This window comes from Tenrec ecaudatus, chromosome 1, assembly GCF_050624435.1.
Source record: "Tenrec ecaudatus isolate mTenEca1 chromosome 1, mTenEca1.hap1, whole genome shotgun sequence".
Taxonomy (NCBI): Eukaryota; Metazoa; Chordata; class Mammalia; order Afrosoricida; family Tenrecidae; genus Tenrec; species Tenrec ecaudatus.
This window is the reverse complement of record NC_134530.1, coordinates 231303048-231317575: the sequence shown is the minus strand read 5'-3', so window position 1 is coordinate 231317575 and position 14528 is coordinate 231303048. Positions and strand designations below refer to the sequence as shown.

General features: G+C 45.4%; 1 non-coding gene across 1 annotated transcript; it reads left to right on the top strand.

Moving 5' to 3' along the window:
• The first annotated feature begins 9142 nt into the window (after nucleotides 1-9142).
• LOC142438364 (U8 small nucleolar RNA) lies at nucleotides 9143-9277 on the top strand. The gene has a single exon (XR_012782749.1). It is a non-coding gene; the product is annotated as a U8 small nucleolar RNA (small nucleolar RNA).
• Nucleotides 9278-14528: the final 5251 nt, after the last annotated feature.

Here is a 14528-nt window from a genome sequence, read left to right as displayed (position 1 = left end):
AGGAATGTGAAGGCTGCAGCAGCTGTCAGGGGTTTTTGTAAAGGGCTGGTCAAACGGGGCTCTGGTTAATGAGTGCATCGGGAATTCTCTCGGTAACCAGATCACCTCCTCAGAAATTTAAATGTAAACACCAAAAGAAGCATTTTCTCAACAAAAATGAATAGCTGGTTCTATTTTGTTTTTCTTTTTAAACCTAGAAAAAAATAAAGTTGATTTTGTTTTGTTTTTCAAGTAAAGTGCTTTTCATTATGGACAGTGGGCTGGGCTTTTGTGTTTGCCTGGAGGTGTTTTGACGCTAACATCTACCTGTGGGGGGAGGGTGCACTTAGAACACGCTGAGGACAAGTTGGAACACCAAGTGGGAAAAGGCCCTCTTCCTGCTTCGGTTTGAAAGTATTCTCCCGTTCCCCACAGCCTCCATTCTCTCGGCCCCGTGGTGTGCTGGTGTTTAAAATCCACCCTCCCTGAAAAAGGTGAATACTTAGGTTTTGCTGATATCGAGGATATATATCATACATATAAAATAGGCAGCCCTGTCTTATAAATTCCAACCAGTTGCTTAATTCTCAGATGCTTTATTTATTTTAGCTGAACTTATACACCATAAGCAACCTCTGTTTGCAAACTGACCATGATCCAAAAAGTGGGATTATATTCTGGTCCGCTTATTTCCCAATACATTTATTGTCATTCAATTTGGCAGGTGATCTGCTCTTACATCGTTTCTCACCTTTGTACAATTAATACTCATTAAATGAGTAATTTTAGGTTTCTGTAGTTCAGTATTTAACAGTTGTGCAACAACTGGCTGGCAAAACTCTAAAATACACACCTGCTCTTGGCAGTCCATGGTAGCGGTATGCTGCATATACCTGCACCCTCTCTGGTTTCGACTTTTGTTTTTAACTGTTAATGTTATGTAGTCGGTTCCAAAGTAGTGCAAATGATTTGTTATCAACTGCCAAACCAGTTGGAGGTCCCCCTCCACCACCCACCCTTCAGAGCTGCCATGGGGTGGAGGCCCCCCCTCCCCACTTCAGAGCTGTCATGGGGGGAAGGGCTTTGGTGATCTTTCTTCAAGACTGCAGTCAAGAAGGCCCGTCCAGTGGAGAAATTCTACTCTAAACATGTGACATTGCCATGACCAGGAATCCACTCCACAGATAGCTGACGAATGTTGGAGAAATGTGTCGTCATGGATCTTCCTCATTGCTCTCAGCAAAGCCCCTGCCCCTGGCAGGGGTGTTAAAGGTGGGGAAAGAGTTAACATTGGTCCTCTACAGCATGCTTCCGATGCGAAAGACTTCTCAGTGTGTGGCCAGCTTGTGGAATTCTCAAGTTGGTTTTCCGCTATCTCGGAGCTATGAAAACCGTGATCCGGGTAATCCCCCCGCTTTTCAGAAGTTTGTCACTCTGCTTATAAAAGACCCACATGAGGACCTGTTTGGTTTGTTGGGGTTTTCCTTTTAAAATTACTTCTACTGGCACACACTGCATGTATCATACAAGTTCATCTTTCAGTCATCGCCACAGTCACTTGCAGAACATTTCCTTCTCGTCCGTCGGTCAGGACCCGTTTTTGTTCACCAAAAGAAACCCTAAGAATTTTAGCTTGGGCGAAAGCAAAAAGGAGCCAGCGTCCAGCACTGGTTTTGCAGCGAGCCTTCAGTGCCCCATTAGCACCCCGAGCGGGGTCGCCACAACTGTCCACCCCATCCCCACCCCGAGGGAATTGCACAGCCCTGCACCGTGGACACAGCCTTAGTGCGAGCTGGGGTTGCTCCTGTCACTTGGTATTACGATGGCAGATTACCAATGTTCCCCTTAGAAATGAGCCGCAATTGCTTTTATTGATGCTTACCAACGGTGTCTACTTGCCAGTGGCAAGGACGCCTTGTGTAGGGTTCCCTAAGCTTTGGTTTCTGATTTAATTGTACAAACCATCCTTGTTTAGGTAGTCATGGACTGTGTCTGAGCCTAAGGGAACATTTTTATGCTCATTAAAGCATTTGACACAATTTGCCAAATAAGTTTAATAGTCTTTTAACTCTTGGTCTGCCGGCATTTAGGCTGCTGTTTTCATGAGACCACTTTTCACTCTCTTGAAGTCTGGAAGCCGAGTCAAATCGGGAGGGGAGGCCTGAAAGGCCATTGGAAGCACTTGGAGATCTGTCACTGACCTCCCCTGGTCCTCCCTCACCAGGTTGAGGAAGCTGCAGGATGCCATTGTTCTTAATTCCCACGTAATATGAAAATGCCGTTTTAAAAGTGTTTCTTCTTGCTGAGGGGGAAAATTTTTCAAAGGTGGGGAAATTTCTTCTACAGCTTTAAGAAAAAGTCAACTGTACTGGCAAGTGTGACCATGACATGCAGACTTGATCAATAAATGTTTACCTCTCAGGAGCTAGATTGCCTTAGTCTCAACTCAGAGGACTGGGACACGGAAACTGAAATGTCAGTTCAGACCACATGTGAACGCATTACACGTGGAATGGGGCAGGAAGATTGGCTACAAAGTTTATTCTTGCTTTGTCCCCTAGTAAGATGGTTTTTGCATCTCCTTGGAATACTGACGACGTCGACATCGAAGGTGTGCCATTCACTCTGGAAATGGTGTGTGAAGTTCACACTGTTAGGTAATGTCATCGAGGGAGACTATGGTCCCTCTTTATCTTCATACCTTTGTTTCATAGTTCACAGTTCCCTGAGAGCAATCTCACCTTCAGCTCTTTACCAGTTGATCCTGAATCTGGACCTGCTAAAGGGCAGATGAGAGAGAGAGGTATCTAGTTAGGGAAAGAGAGCCTGGCAGCATAGTAGTTACCATTTGGCTGCTAACCTCAAGGTTAGCAGTTCAAAACCACCAGCCACTCCTGGGAGAAAGACTAAGTTTTCTACTCTTCTAAAAAGACTTAAGTTTTGGAAACCCACAGAAGCAGGTCTACCCTGTTGTTTAGGCTCGCATGAACTCAATGTGCTTGAGTTTGAGTTGAGAGACAAAGAGATCAGATGATGGAGGGATGGCAGAGTACTAGGTAAAGGAACCCAAGACTGTTAGAAGGGGCCACTTAAGGCAATGGGTCTGCAAATGGGGACTCACATCCCTGGATACATGAAGATTTTTGAAGGAGTGTTCCAATGTATGCTAGTCTTAAATCAATTCACTTTAGAGTGGATCCCACGTCCCATTTCAATTAAAGGCTCACTTTACCAAGAGCAGCAGCACACAAGACAATTCCTCACAAAACCAACACACAAACAGCAACACCAAAGCAAGGAGCTAACACAGGAAGAACAAAGAAACCCAAACACAAGTAACAGCTCACTGTACAGAAGAGACAGTCCTAGCTCTCAGCAGTTGGGTGTCTCCCTCCAGATGCCATACAAAGGGGGTATTCATAATATTGGTGACCCAGGCACCTACAGCCCACATGAGGGCATTTTCTTCCCCCGATAGGTGGTGTTCTTTTCTACAAGGACCAAGATTGGCATTAGGAACGGGACAGTTAAAGCCTTTATTTGATGTGCTTTATTCTGATAGATTTAGCATGGGACCAGGAAAACATTGGCAACTCCGGGCTTCCCAAAGCAGAAGCTACCAAGACATCTTATGGCTTCAACCCAGAACAGCTAGTTGATGGCTGTGTTCTGTTGGTGGAAGTAAGTTCCGGGGCCAGTTCAAGTGCAGTGGGAGAGAAGGTGTGAATACTAGCAAGCACGGCTTGTTGGGAGCGTTGAGAGACTAGCTATCAAGGGGTGCTTGAGGGTTGGCAGGCCCCACCTGCTTGCCTAGAGAGCACTGCAAGTGTCCAGAGCTGTCGCACATTGGGAAGTTTGCCATCACTTCCCTAAGATGGTAAGGCTTTGTTTCTAACTGCTTCGGGAAGGACTGGGTATGGTGTTCCATCACTCATGTCAGCCACAATGGACACCTAGCTAAGGGGGGTTGAGAGTAATCTGTACATCTCAGAGCCAAGGAAATCACCTTGTTTGGGGAGGGGGTGTGTGTGAGACAGATTTTATCCTGGCATACATGTGAGGCATTACTTGTGGCATCTAAGGTCAAATGGCTAGTGGAAGAATTGGAAGTCACTAGCATCAAGACTCAACGAGATGGGTGGAAAGGCTGTGAGGTGGGCACATGCGTTTGGTACGTAGGCTCACTGAGCCAGCGCAGACTCCCTGGACCCAACCACAGAAACCAAGTCTTGACTTGCATTCAAAGGCTTTTCATGAAACAATGAAGGGCATCTGTTGGGGCTACTATTTTTAATAAACAAGTTAAACCTCAAGAACATTTGCTTATTATGGCCTGAGAGATCTAAAGACTTCCAGAGCTATTTTTCTTAGATTTTACAAGTAAATAATAGTCACCACACACACACACACACACACACACACAAAACCAAACCTAGTTTAATAAATTCCCCTCAGCTATCACAGAAATAAAGTCCATGGCTTTTATCTTTGTAGAAGTGAAATGTATTTTGTTTTTATTTTCACCTTAAATGCTAGAAGAATGCTTTCATTTCTGACTGAATCGATCGAGATTTCAATCTGATAATAGCACTTTTAATTTCTGAATTCCAGGTGTGACACTGGCAATGGATAATACGGTCTGTGCCATGGTTGCCTCGTGCCCAAATGGCCTTTTGTTATGTCAGCTATTGGTTCAAAGCCATTGTCCACGTAGCCAGAGGGCAGCAGCATCCAAAACTTGGCTCCTGAGCTGGAATCCCAGTTCTGACCTTGGTCAAGTTTCTCACTTCCACATTGATGGGTTACACACGAAACTTAAACTCGGAGCCTCCCCCCCCACACACACAGGTCAAGTGGGCTAATGGACTTGAGCCCCAGGAACGCCACCTGTTCCTCTTCCCCCACGATGGTCTTTAACACAGGATGAAAGGTACTCCCACACCTAACTGTGCCGAAGGCCCTGTTGGGTGTGAAAACCAAGTCAAATCACTGTCACCGAAGCTAGGTTCCCACGAGCCCTGTGTCCTTTGGGTCTCCTAAGGCAGACTGAAATGCAATCTTCATTGTCAAGCCCCTGACCTCTGCCCACCCCACTCTCTAATCAGACTGCATCTCATAGAGAGGCTTGTTAAAGGCTCCCGACCACAAGGAAGAGCTGGAGGTCAGCGAGCCAATTAGAAAGTTGAGACGAGCAGAAAGAGGACATGGGATCTGATAGATTGGCTTAATAGCAGCATATTTTTGCTACTGAGACATGATGTCACTTGTAGTGAAGGCCTGGGACGAATTCTCCAAGTGGAGGATGGGAGAGTTTCTAGGATCCAGCCCATGGTCCTCTATCATTTATATGCCCCTAAATACGAAAGTCGCCTGAACTGAAGGCGTCCTAAAGCTTCAGGGAAACAACGCAATTTTGAATTTGCTTTCTAGTCACAAGACTGAAGCTTCTGTCTTGGAAACTGACCCTTTCGTCTTTCAGTGCTTAAGCACCAGGTAATCAAGTCTTAGGAATTGGGCACCAGAGAGAAGTGGGCAGGTTGGAATCCAGTGTGACTTAGGTTTGTTGTGACAGTGTAGTGGGGGAAACTAAAGCAGAGCTGGGTCAGCAGGGGATTAGGTGTTTCAAAGACTCATTTGACCCAAGAGCCTTTGCCCAGCCTGTCCCCCCACAAGCTGTGTAGCCCAGGAGAGGGGACGACGGGAAAAGGAGATGATGGAGCAGCTATCCTGGAGGAGTTACAGAAACACTTCCACGCCACCATGGGTGGGAAGTGTGACATGGAAATGACTCATGGATCCAAGCCTGAGCATGACGCTATCCAGAGCCGGCCCAGCTGGCTCATGAAGAGGCCCTGGCTCTTAACCAAAAGGAATGCGTGAACAAAAAGCCAGAAAAGGTGAGGGAATAAAAGCACCGATGGGATTTACACGCCATTCTTCTAGGAAGCAGAGAGGTGGACCTGGAGACGACTGAAGACCAGCCTGCAGGATCCATTCTGCATTCTGAGTGGTGCGGGAGGCCGGGACCCGAGTTCTGCTGGCTCCCGAGGAAGAGAAGGAATGATGCGGTGGCGCAGAGCCTCAGAACAGTGACAAGGCAAGTCAGGAAAGCCAGCGCCACCGCGTTTGCTATCAGCTGGGGAGCAGGAGGATGAGGGCTAGGGAAGCAAGTGGGGAGGATGTCTCATTCTAGGGCTCCCCCGGCACACTCAGCCCTGGCATCCGAGTGGGGGTGTATGTGTGTGGGTTGCATACCACGGAGACCAGTTGTGCCCAGGCTGCGCCTCCCTTGATTCCAGTATTGTCTCTCAACCCTGCACCCTCCTTGAGCGACACAGTCCTGCCCTACACTGAGGGGGAGGGGAGAACCTAAATGCTCCTTAGTACTCCCTGGGCCTTGTTCTTTGGGGTGGGGTGGATTCGGGGCCACTTGGCCCTAGAAGTTTGGGTCTGTTGCCTTGACTGAGGTGGTTGTGTTTTTGTTTTGCTCACAAATTTCAGTGTTTGCTTTACTTCTCCATCTTTCCCCAGAAGTCTCCTCGTGCATTTAAAACAAGATTTCGTTTTTACAGAGCCTGCTTAGCTCATGTCATAATCATGATTTGTCTAAAGGACGCAGGGGTCTTCTGTTTAAAGGACAATACTGTTAACCTACCACCCAGGGGAGGGAATCAATTAGCATAAGGTTTTAGGAAGCTGTTTGGTTTCTTCTTTTGGCATCTGAAAGACTTCCTCATTGAGGGGAGATTTCAGTGACTGATAGAAAGAAGTGGGAGGCTGAGTTGGAAAGCAAGATTAGCTAAGCAGGACCTTACAGTCCCCTGGGTCCCTGGAGCAGAGAGGGTTGGCGAGGAGTATCCAACAACAAAAACTTCAACCTTTAATAACAAGGGACCGTATTTGAGCTCACAACTGTTCAGAATGGGGCAACCTCCAAACCTGAAGCAGAACAGAGCCCAATAATAGTAAACAGGTCAAAGATCTATATTGCAACAAGGCAGTTAATTGAGGTTTGCTGTTGTTGGGTTATAAGTGAGGCCATTATGACTAAGCCTAACCCGTGTGATAGGGTAGAACTGGCCCCATAGGGTGTCCTCGGCTGAGATCACCAGGCCTTTCTCCCGCAGAGCAGCTGGATGGGTTTGGACCACCAGCCTTCTGGTTAGCCAGCAGAGCACTTAACCCGTGTTCTGCCAGGGCTCCCTTAATTAAAGTTTAATGCTAATAGTAATAATCATGTGAAGGGTAAAGCACAGGCCGTCCTAAGTCCAAGCTGTTGGTCAGCTAGCACAATCAACCCGAGGGGTGTTCTTACGAGCAGGTTAACTCCTTAGGAATTTGAGGCAGTTTTTATCTCCCAGCAAGTGTGGCGAGTATACATTTTTATTTTTACCAAAATGACTGAAGATGATCCTTGGCAGAGGGTGGCCATGACACAGGCCCTTTCTTGTCACTAGAAGAATTCACAAAGGGACTGGGTGAGCCCGTGTCCCTGGTGCTGGGCCCTAAAGCTGGTCCTTCCCTCCAGGCCCGGACCTTGCCTTTGTCACAGGGACAGCGATCAAAGCTCCCACTGTGACCAGAATGCCCTTTGTGCTCAGAGCAGGGAAGGAACGATGAGCTCAGCTTGGCAGAGGCCAGGGTTCATTTATCTGTCAGCATGTGCCTAGGCCTCTCCCTGAGCCTCAAACCACCAGACAGCACCAGCTACATCACAGGAGAAATGGAGTCCCCTGTGTGTTACAGTTTGTGTTCAGTCACTAACTTAGAAAAACTGGGTGGATCCAGGCCACCAGCAGTACTCTGCTTCCATCATAGCCAAGGAAACCCTTTGGGACAGTTCTGCTCTATAACACAGCAGGTCACCATGGGCCGAAATCCACTCATCTGCTGTTTACTGCAGTGGAGAGAAAAGGGGGGCAGGGTAGGGCGGGGAGGAAGGGAACATGGAACAAAGGCCATTGTTCAGCAGCATCTTGACACATCACCAAAAGGACCACGGCCGTCAGCTGAAAACCCAATTCAGGAAAAAATGTCAGCACCTGGACAGCTGTGGAGACAATCCCTACAGCCTGCTGAGCCCACGGAAGCCTTCAGAGAGGACCTCAGTGCTGCCAGGAAGACCAGAGCCCACCGCTGCCCTCCCCAAGTGCCCTTGCTCAAGGGCTCTCCTGGGGTTGCGGCCTGGCTCCGACCCGAGCTTGACCTGGGCTCAGCAGACCTGCTTGGAGCTTCCGGCCAAGTCCTTCACTCCCTCCCTCAGGCCCGGATCCCAGGTCCTTCGTCCCTTGATCACACTCTCCAGAAGCAATGGGCTGGCACATGAAGGACTGTCCAGCCCGGAACCCCCGAAATTGGGAGTACAGGAGCAAGTCTATGGTTGTGATTCATTTGTGAGGTGGAAGCATCCCAACCTAGGAATTAGGAATCTAGGCTGATGTCCCTGACTCAGCATCTTTTCAGCCTCGAAGGTCTTTGATCTCCACATCTACACACAGATCAGCTCCACCATGCCGACCTAACAGGGTTTGTTGTGAGATCTAAAGAAGCAAAATAATATCTGAACTGGAAGCTTGGGACTAATGGCCTTATGTAGACATAGCGCACAGTAACCACTGTCAGCAGCAGTCGTGCCTGGCAGGGCCTCAGCCCACTTCCTGGGATCTCTTCCTGCAGCACACACCAGCGTTGTTCGGAATGTGTTGCTTGGTAAACAACTTTCCGTCTAGAATCAAAATTAAATACTAAGACAGGCCAATTATGAGCTATGTCGTGCATGGTGCAGCGAAGGGGCACCATGTGAGGTCAGAGCCGGGAAGCCTTTCTCCAGATCCAATGCTTTTTAAAAAAACTTATATTATTGGCCTATCAGTCACACAACATACAAATTAATTATTTAAATGTATTGAAAAGGAGTTGTGTAGTTATCACCAATTTTAGAACACTTTCTTCATTCTTGTACCCATTATTAGTTCCCTTACACACACGCGCGCGCACACACACACAAAACTCCCTTGCCATAATCCTAAGGAAATATTAATCTAGTTACTGTCTCTGTATATTTACCTACTTGGATTTCATATAAAGAAAATTGTACCCAAAAAAGGAAGGAGCAACAACAGTAAAACATAAAAGCCTCAATCCAAGAAAAAGAATAGAAACATCGTCAGTAAGGTTAATCCTTACCTGTTCCTCCTCTTGGAAAACAGAGAGAAAATGATGATCGGAGCTCTCATGATAGGTGATTAGCGTCTCCTTGGGAGCAGGACTCGCAACATCCTGTTTGCTCCTGTCTGATTAAAAAAACAAACAAACAAACAACTAAAACACATTAAAAGTCAGGTCAAAAGGAAAAACAAATGTTAAACTTTAACCTAATTGTATCTCCAGTCATTCACTTTCCAGTGCACTCTGAGGGCAAGACTATTCCTGTGACCAGTAGTCGAAGGGAGTTCAGTGGAGGCTTAAACTCTGCAAATGGACTTTGGGCTTTCTTCGTCATTCACAGCCTTCTGCAAATGGGGTGATCAGAATTTAAGCCCCCAAACAAGTCCCTCCTCTGGCCTTAGATTTTATAATTTACAATTCTTGGATCATATGGGCTGGTGTGTTTCTTCCATGTGAGTTTAGCTGACACCTCACTTAGAGGGTTGCTTGTTTTAAGACAAGCCTTTAAGGCCCCAGACACTATTCTTTCTGACAGCTGGGCACATCGAGATTCAACTCCTAGCAGTTCTGTGGCCTTGAGCAAATTAGGTACTTGATTTTCTAGAACCTCATGTGACTCAACTAACAAAAGGGGTTATGTGTACCCTTTGTCTCCTAGGTTCTTGGGCGGGTCAAGCTAAATGAAGACAAGTCTAAGTAAGGGTTGAGTAGGTGGTTAGGTGCTGTGTAAATGTAAGGACAACTGCTGAGCAAAATGAACTTGATTCCAAAGGACACACCCTCCCATTAGCCTGGAGTTGGCCTAGAGGCACAAACTAGACCCCAAAGTGTTTCTTTGAGAAAAAGTCAGTGCAAAAAGAGAGAAACTCGCCTTCTTACTAGGCAGAGGTCCCACTAGCTATTGCTATTATTGAGGTTGTGTCAAGATAGCGTTGGTCAGAAAAGGAAAGGGAAACGGCAAGAAGTCTTGGGAGGACTGGCAGGGACGAGAAGGAAGAAGCAAAGCTGAGCCTGACCTGGAGAGCATCTGAGGCAAACAGACAGGTTGAGGGAGGGTGAACGTGCAGGAGCCACAGAAGAGAGATCGGTGTGGAAGGTCTTTGATGTTTGCTGGCTCTCCCATCCTCCCTTACTGGCAGGACCTCCATCTTCCTCATGTGTCAAAAGGGCCTTCCCTCACCCATGAACCATGGATGAACTATGACTGCCTTAGAAGCTTATTCTCCTGGCCAGTGAGTGATATTAGCTGGCCAGTGTGACTAGTTCTGGCCAACCGAATCAGAGACAATCTACCTGAGGCTTCCGAGAAAGGTCTTTTTCCATGATAAAGAGAGATGAGGTGGGGCCTTCTCTCTCCATCAACAGTGCCTCCAATGCCTTACCCAATTAGTCCCACTTGACATTCACTACCTGAGCCAGATAATAGCTGGTTCCCTAACCAGCTCCCCCACCACCCACACCTTCCTGTCTCAGCTGTGTACATATGAGGCTAAGGAGTAGCTCTAGATGTCTAGTAACTGTGAGAAGTCAGGTGTGTGGAAAAGAAGCTAAGCCAGAGCCCTGAAACTGTTGCCTGCTGAATCAACAACAATCTTGGAATTCCTTCCAGACTTCTTGACACGTGAGATCAAGACTGTCCTAGTATCTCACATGTCCAGTATCCCACTGACAGGAGAACAATGCCTGCCAGGGAAGAGAACTTTGCAGTCTGTAAAGCATTTTTGTATTCCTTTAGCTGATTAGAGCCTCATAATAGACAAGATGGGGATCTTATCTCCTTTGTAAAATCAACGGAGGCCACAGAGGAGAAATTACCTCCAAAGAAGTCCTGGGGGTCTTTAGAGACCCTCAGTCAGGACTTCTTCTTCACTCAGAGACTGAGACTGAAGCAAAACAGAAGGAAAGGCAATGCCCGGCACCTGAAAGGGAAGGTCGGGCAGCTCCCTGTTCCACCTGCTACAAGAAATGTAGGTTGGTCAGTCTTTAGGGCAGTGGTTCTCAACCTTCCTAATGCCGTGACCCTTTCACACAGCTCCTCACATGGTGGTGACCGCCCCCCAACCATAAAATTATTTTCGTTGCTACTTCATAACTAATTCTGTTATGAATCAGGCTACCCCTGTGAAAGGGTCATTCAACCCCCAGAGGGGTCTTGACCCACAGGTTGAAAATTGCTGCTTTAAGTCAAAGAGCCAACACCTCACGAGTAGAATCCTGCCTTGAAAACTGATCGGCATGATTAGTGGGGAGCTGGGCAGATAGAGGAAGCTAGAGAGAAGGGCCCCAAGGACGACGTAAGAACTGGTTTCATTCTGAGTCCCACGGAAGCCATGAGAGCAGTGGATCTCAACCTTCCTCATGCCGCGACCCTGTAAAGCGGTTCCTCATGTTGTGGGAACTCCCAACCATAACATTATTTTCGTTGCTATTTCATAGCTGTAAGTTTACTACTGTCATGAATCGTAATGTAAATAGCTGATATGCATGATGCGTTTTCATTGTTACTGATTGAACATAATGAAAGCATAGTGATTAATCACAAAAACTATGTAATTATGGTATATATTTTGAAATATTTATTTCTAATTACAAATAAATGAAATTTTGTCTTGAAGCATGGTGTGGCATGGGTAACAGTCTTAATATGACAACAGTAAACTACAGTATGTGTAAAAAAGCCAACTTCAGTGTAAAGGTTGAGATAGCTTCTTTCTCACCAGATCAGAAATTCTCACAGCAGTCTTTGCAAGAGCACAATGAAGACCATCTTCCACAACAAATCTACTTCTGTATTTAGACTTGATAACCAACAAGCTGGAAAATCTTGTTTCACAAAGATATGTTGGAAATAGAAGAAGGCGCCAACACAGTCTCAGACAGAACGGTTTGACTGCAAACACCTGATCCAGAATTTGCTAAGTGGCATTGTAGAGAAATCAGTTCTCACTGCATCGCTGTTAATAAGTTCAAGGAACTCCTCTTGAGCTGTCTCAGGAACATCTTCAACTTTGACTGTGAATGGGCTCTGAAAATGGGTTGTCAGGTAGATTTGGAAAGTACGATGAAATTTCATCGGCAAGCATGTGCGCGTGTTCTTGCACAGAAATTATCGTAATCCTTTTGCCTGGTTCAGTGTCATGTGCCTCAGAGAAAGCAGATAAGGTAGGCAACATGTAAATTTTATTTTCATCCTTTTTTTTTTTTTTGCCAAAGCTGAAGCTTCACTTGGAATGATCTGATCTTTACAGACAAATTGAGGCATGTTGTATTTGGTCCTTGCAGTGATCAATTTAACTCATTCAAGATGGCAAAGACTTCAACCAAGTAAGCTATTTTCTGCAGTTCATGTTTATTGCTGCAAAGTGTTGCAATCTGAGGTCTTGCTTTCAGATGAAAAAACGTTTTGAGTTCATCACGAAGCTCAGAAACACGTTTTAAAACTTTTCCTCTTGACATCATCTCACTTGAGTATGAAAGAGCGGAGAATTATTCAGCACATCCAACTCGTTGCACAGTTGCGAAAATAATCGACTCAAGTGCTCACACCTTTACAAAATTGACAGAGCTTATGACACTTTGCATTCCTTCTTGTAACTCTTGTGGCAGTGCTATTTCTTCACTGCTATATTTTATATATAGCAATCTTCATTGCTAATATTTTCTGATGAATCACACTGAGTTCCGATGACTTTTGGTGACTCATTCAGTACCAAACGTTGAAATCCAGATCGACTGGAGCACCATCTGTGCAAACACCATAAACCTTTTCCCAAGAGATCTTATGCTCTTTCAGAAATGAACCGTGTCACATACATCACATGTAGTAGTTGTCATTTCAAGAGATTTGCACAAAAGAAACTCATCTTTAATGTCACTACCATTAACATACTTCATGTAAACCAGAAACTGAACAGTTTGCAGCGTCTATAGATTCATCAAGCTGGATGTGAAATATTGGAAGTGGAGCAGATTTAGTTTCCTGGATTACCTGATCAAGAATATCAGCAGACATGCCATATAGATAAGGTTGCTAGATAAGGAAATTGCATTCAATTTTGTAACAAATTTGTCTCTGATCATAACTCGAACAATGTCTTTGGATGCTGGCAACAGTAAATCCTCAGCAATGGTGTGAGGTTTCATAGCTCTGGTGATTCTGAGTGTCACCAAATATGAAGCTTCAACGGCTGCTACATTTTGTTTGTGGTGCATGTCACCAGTGTCAAGTCTGGCTTTCTTGAGTCCATCAGCTATGCTTCTAAAATAGTTGGTATCTTGCTGGCAAAGCTCGGATGCTTACTATCAAAATGGCGTTTTAAGTTTATTTGGCTTCATAGATTCGGCTGATAGAACTTCACAATAAATAACACATTGTGGGTTCTGAATTTTTGCTGTAATTATTGAGGTAAAACCATACTATAAAAATCCTCACTATATTTTCTTTTCTTAACATTCTTCTATACGTGATCCATTCTCATGGGCTGGTTTGCTAATGCAAATAATATATAGCAAGAGCTTTAATAATAAAAATACAATACATGGCATAGTTCAGTCAACACAGTTCATTAAAGTTTCCTATGATTTACCATTCTCTGTGTTTTTTTTACATACCTGTTACTATCACAGGGGGCAGTATTCACATCAACCACAGCTGAATATAAAAGGACGTATCAGCATCCAGATTAAGTTCCCATGGTACAGATATATATCTTTTGCAGTATTGATGATTTTACAGTACATCATTTTCCATTTACCCAGTAATTATAATTCATGAAGTGTCATTTTACCTCCAATACTGGTGCTTTCAACACAGTAGCTGCTCTTAAAAGAGTAGCTACTGCAGCCTCTTTCTACACAGTAGCTGCTCTGTACACAGTAGCTGATCTCTACACATGTGAGTGGTTCCCATAAGCAGATTATGGCATATACACCTGTATTTGAATGGTGTATATGTGATTGGGTTGGCGTGATGATGTCATCACGCCGGGTACTCCTATGTGGGCATATCTGCATGTGGGAAGACCTGCCAGGAGATGGATAGAGGAGCGGTATCTCACTTCTTAAGACCATCAGAAATATGTTTTCCAATGGTCTTAGGAGACCCCTGTGAAAAGGGTCATTAGACCCCCAAAGGTGTCGTAACCCACAAGTTAAGAACCATTGGCCTAGACTGACCTGAGTCCATTGCCTCTGATTTGCTGGCCACATCTAACCTTCTCACAGGACCATAGTGGTTCTTATTATTGAGGCAGCAAATTCCAAGACCTTCCTTTCTCATGGAAAAAAATTCGAATATTTTAAAATGACGGAAGAAAGTAACTCCTCAGCAAAGTACAATGGCTATAAGAAGGCCATCAAAATAAGAAGCTAGTGCCTAACTA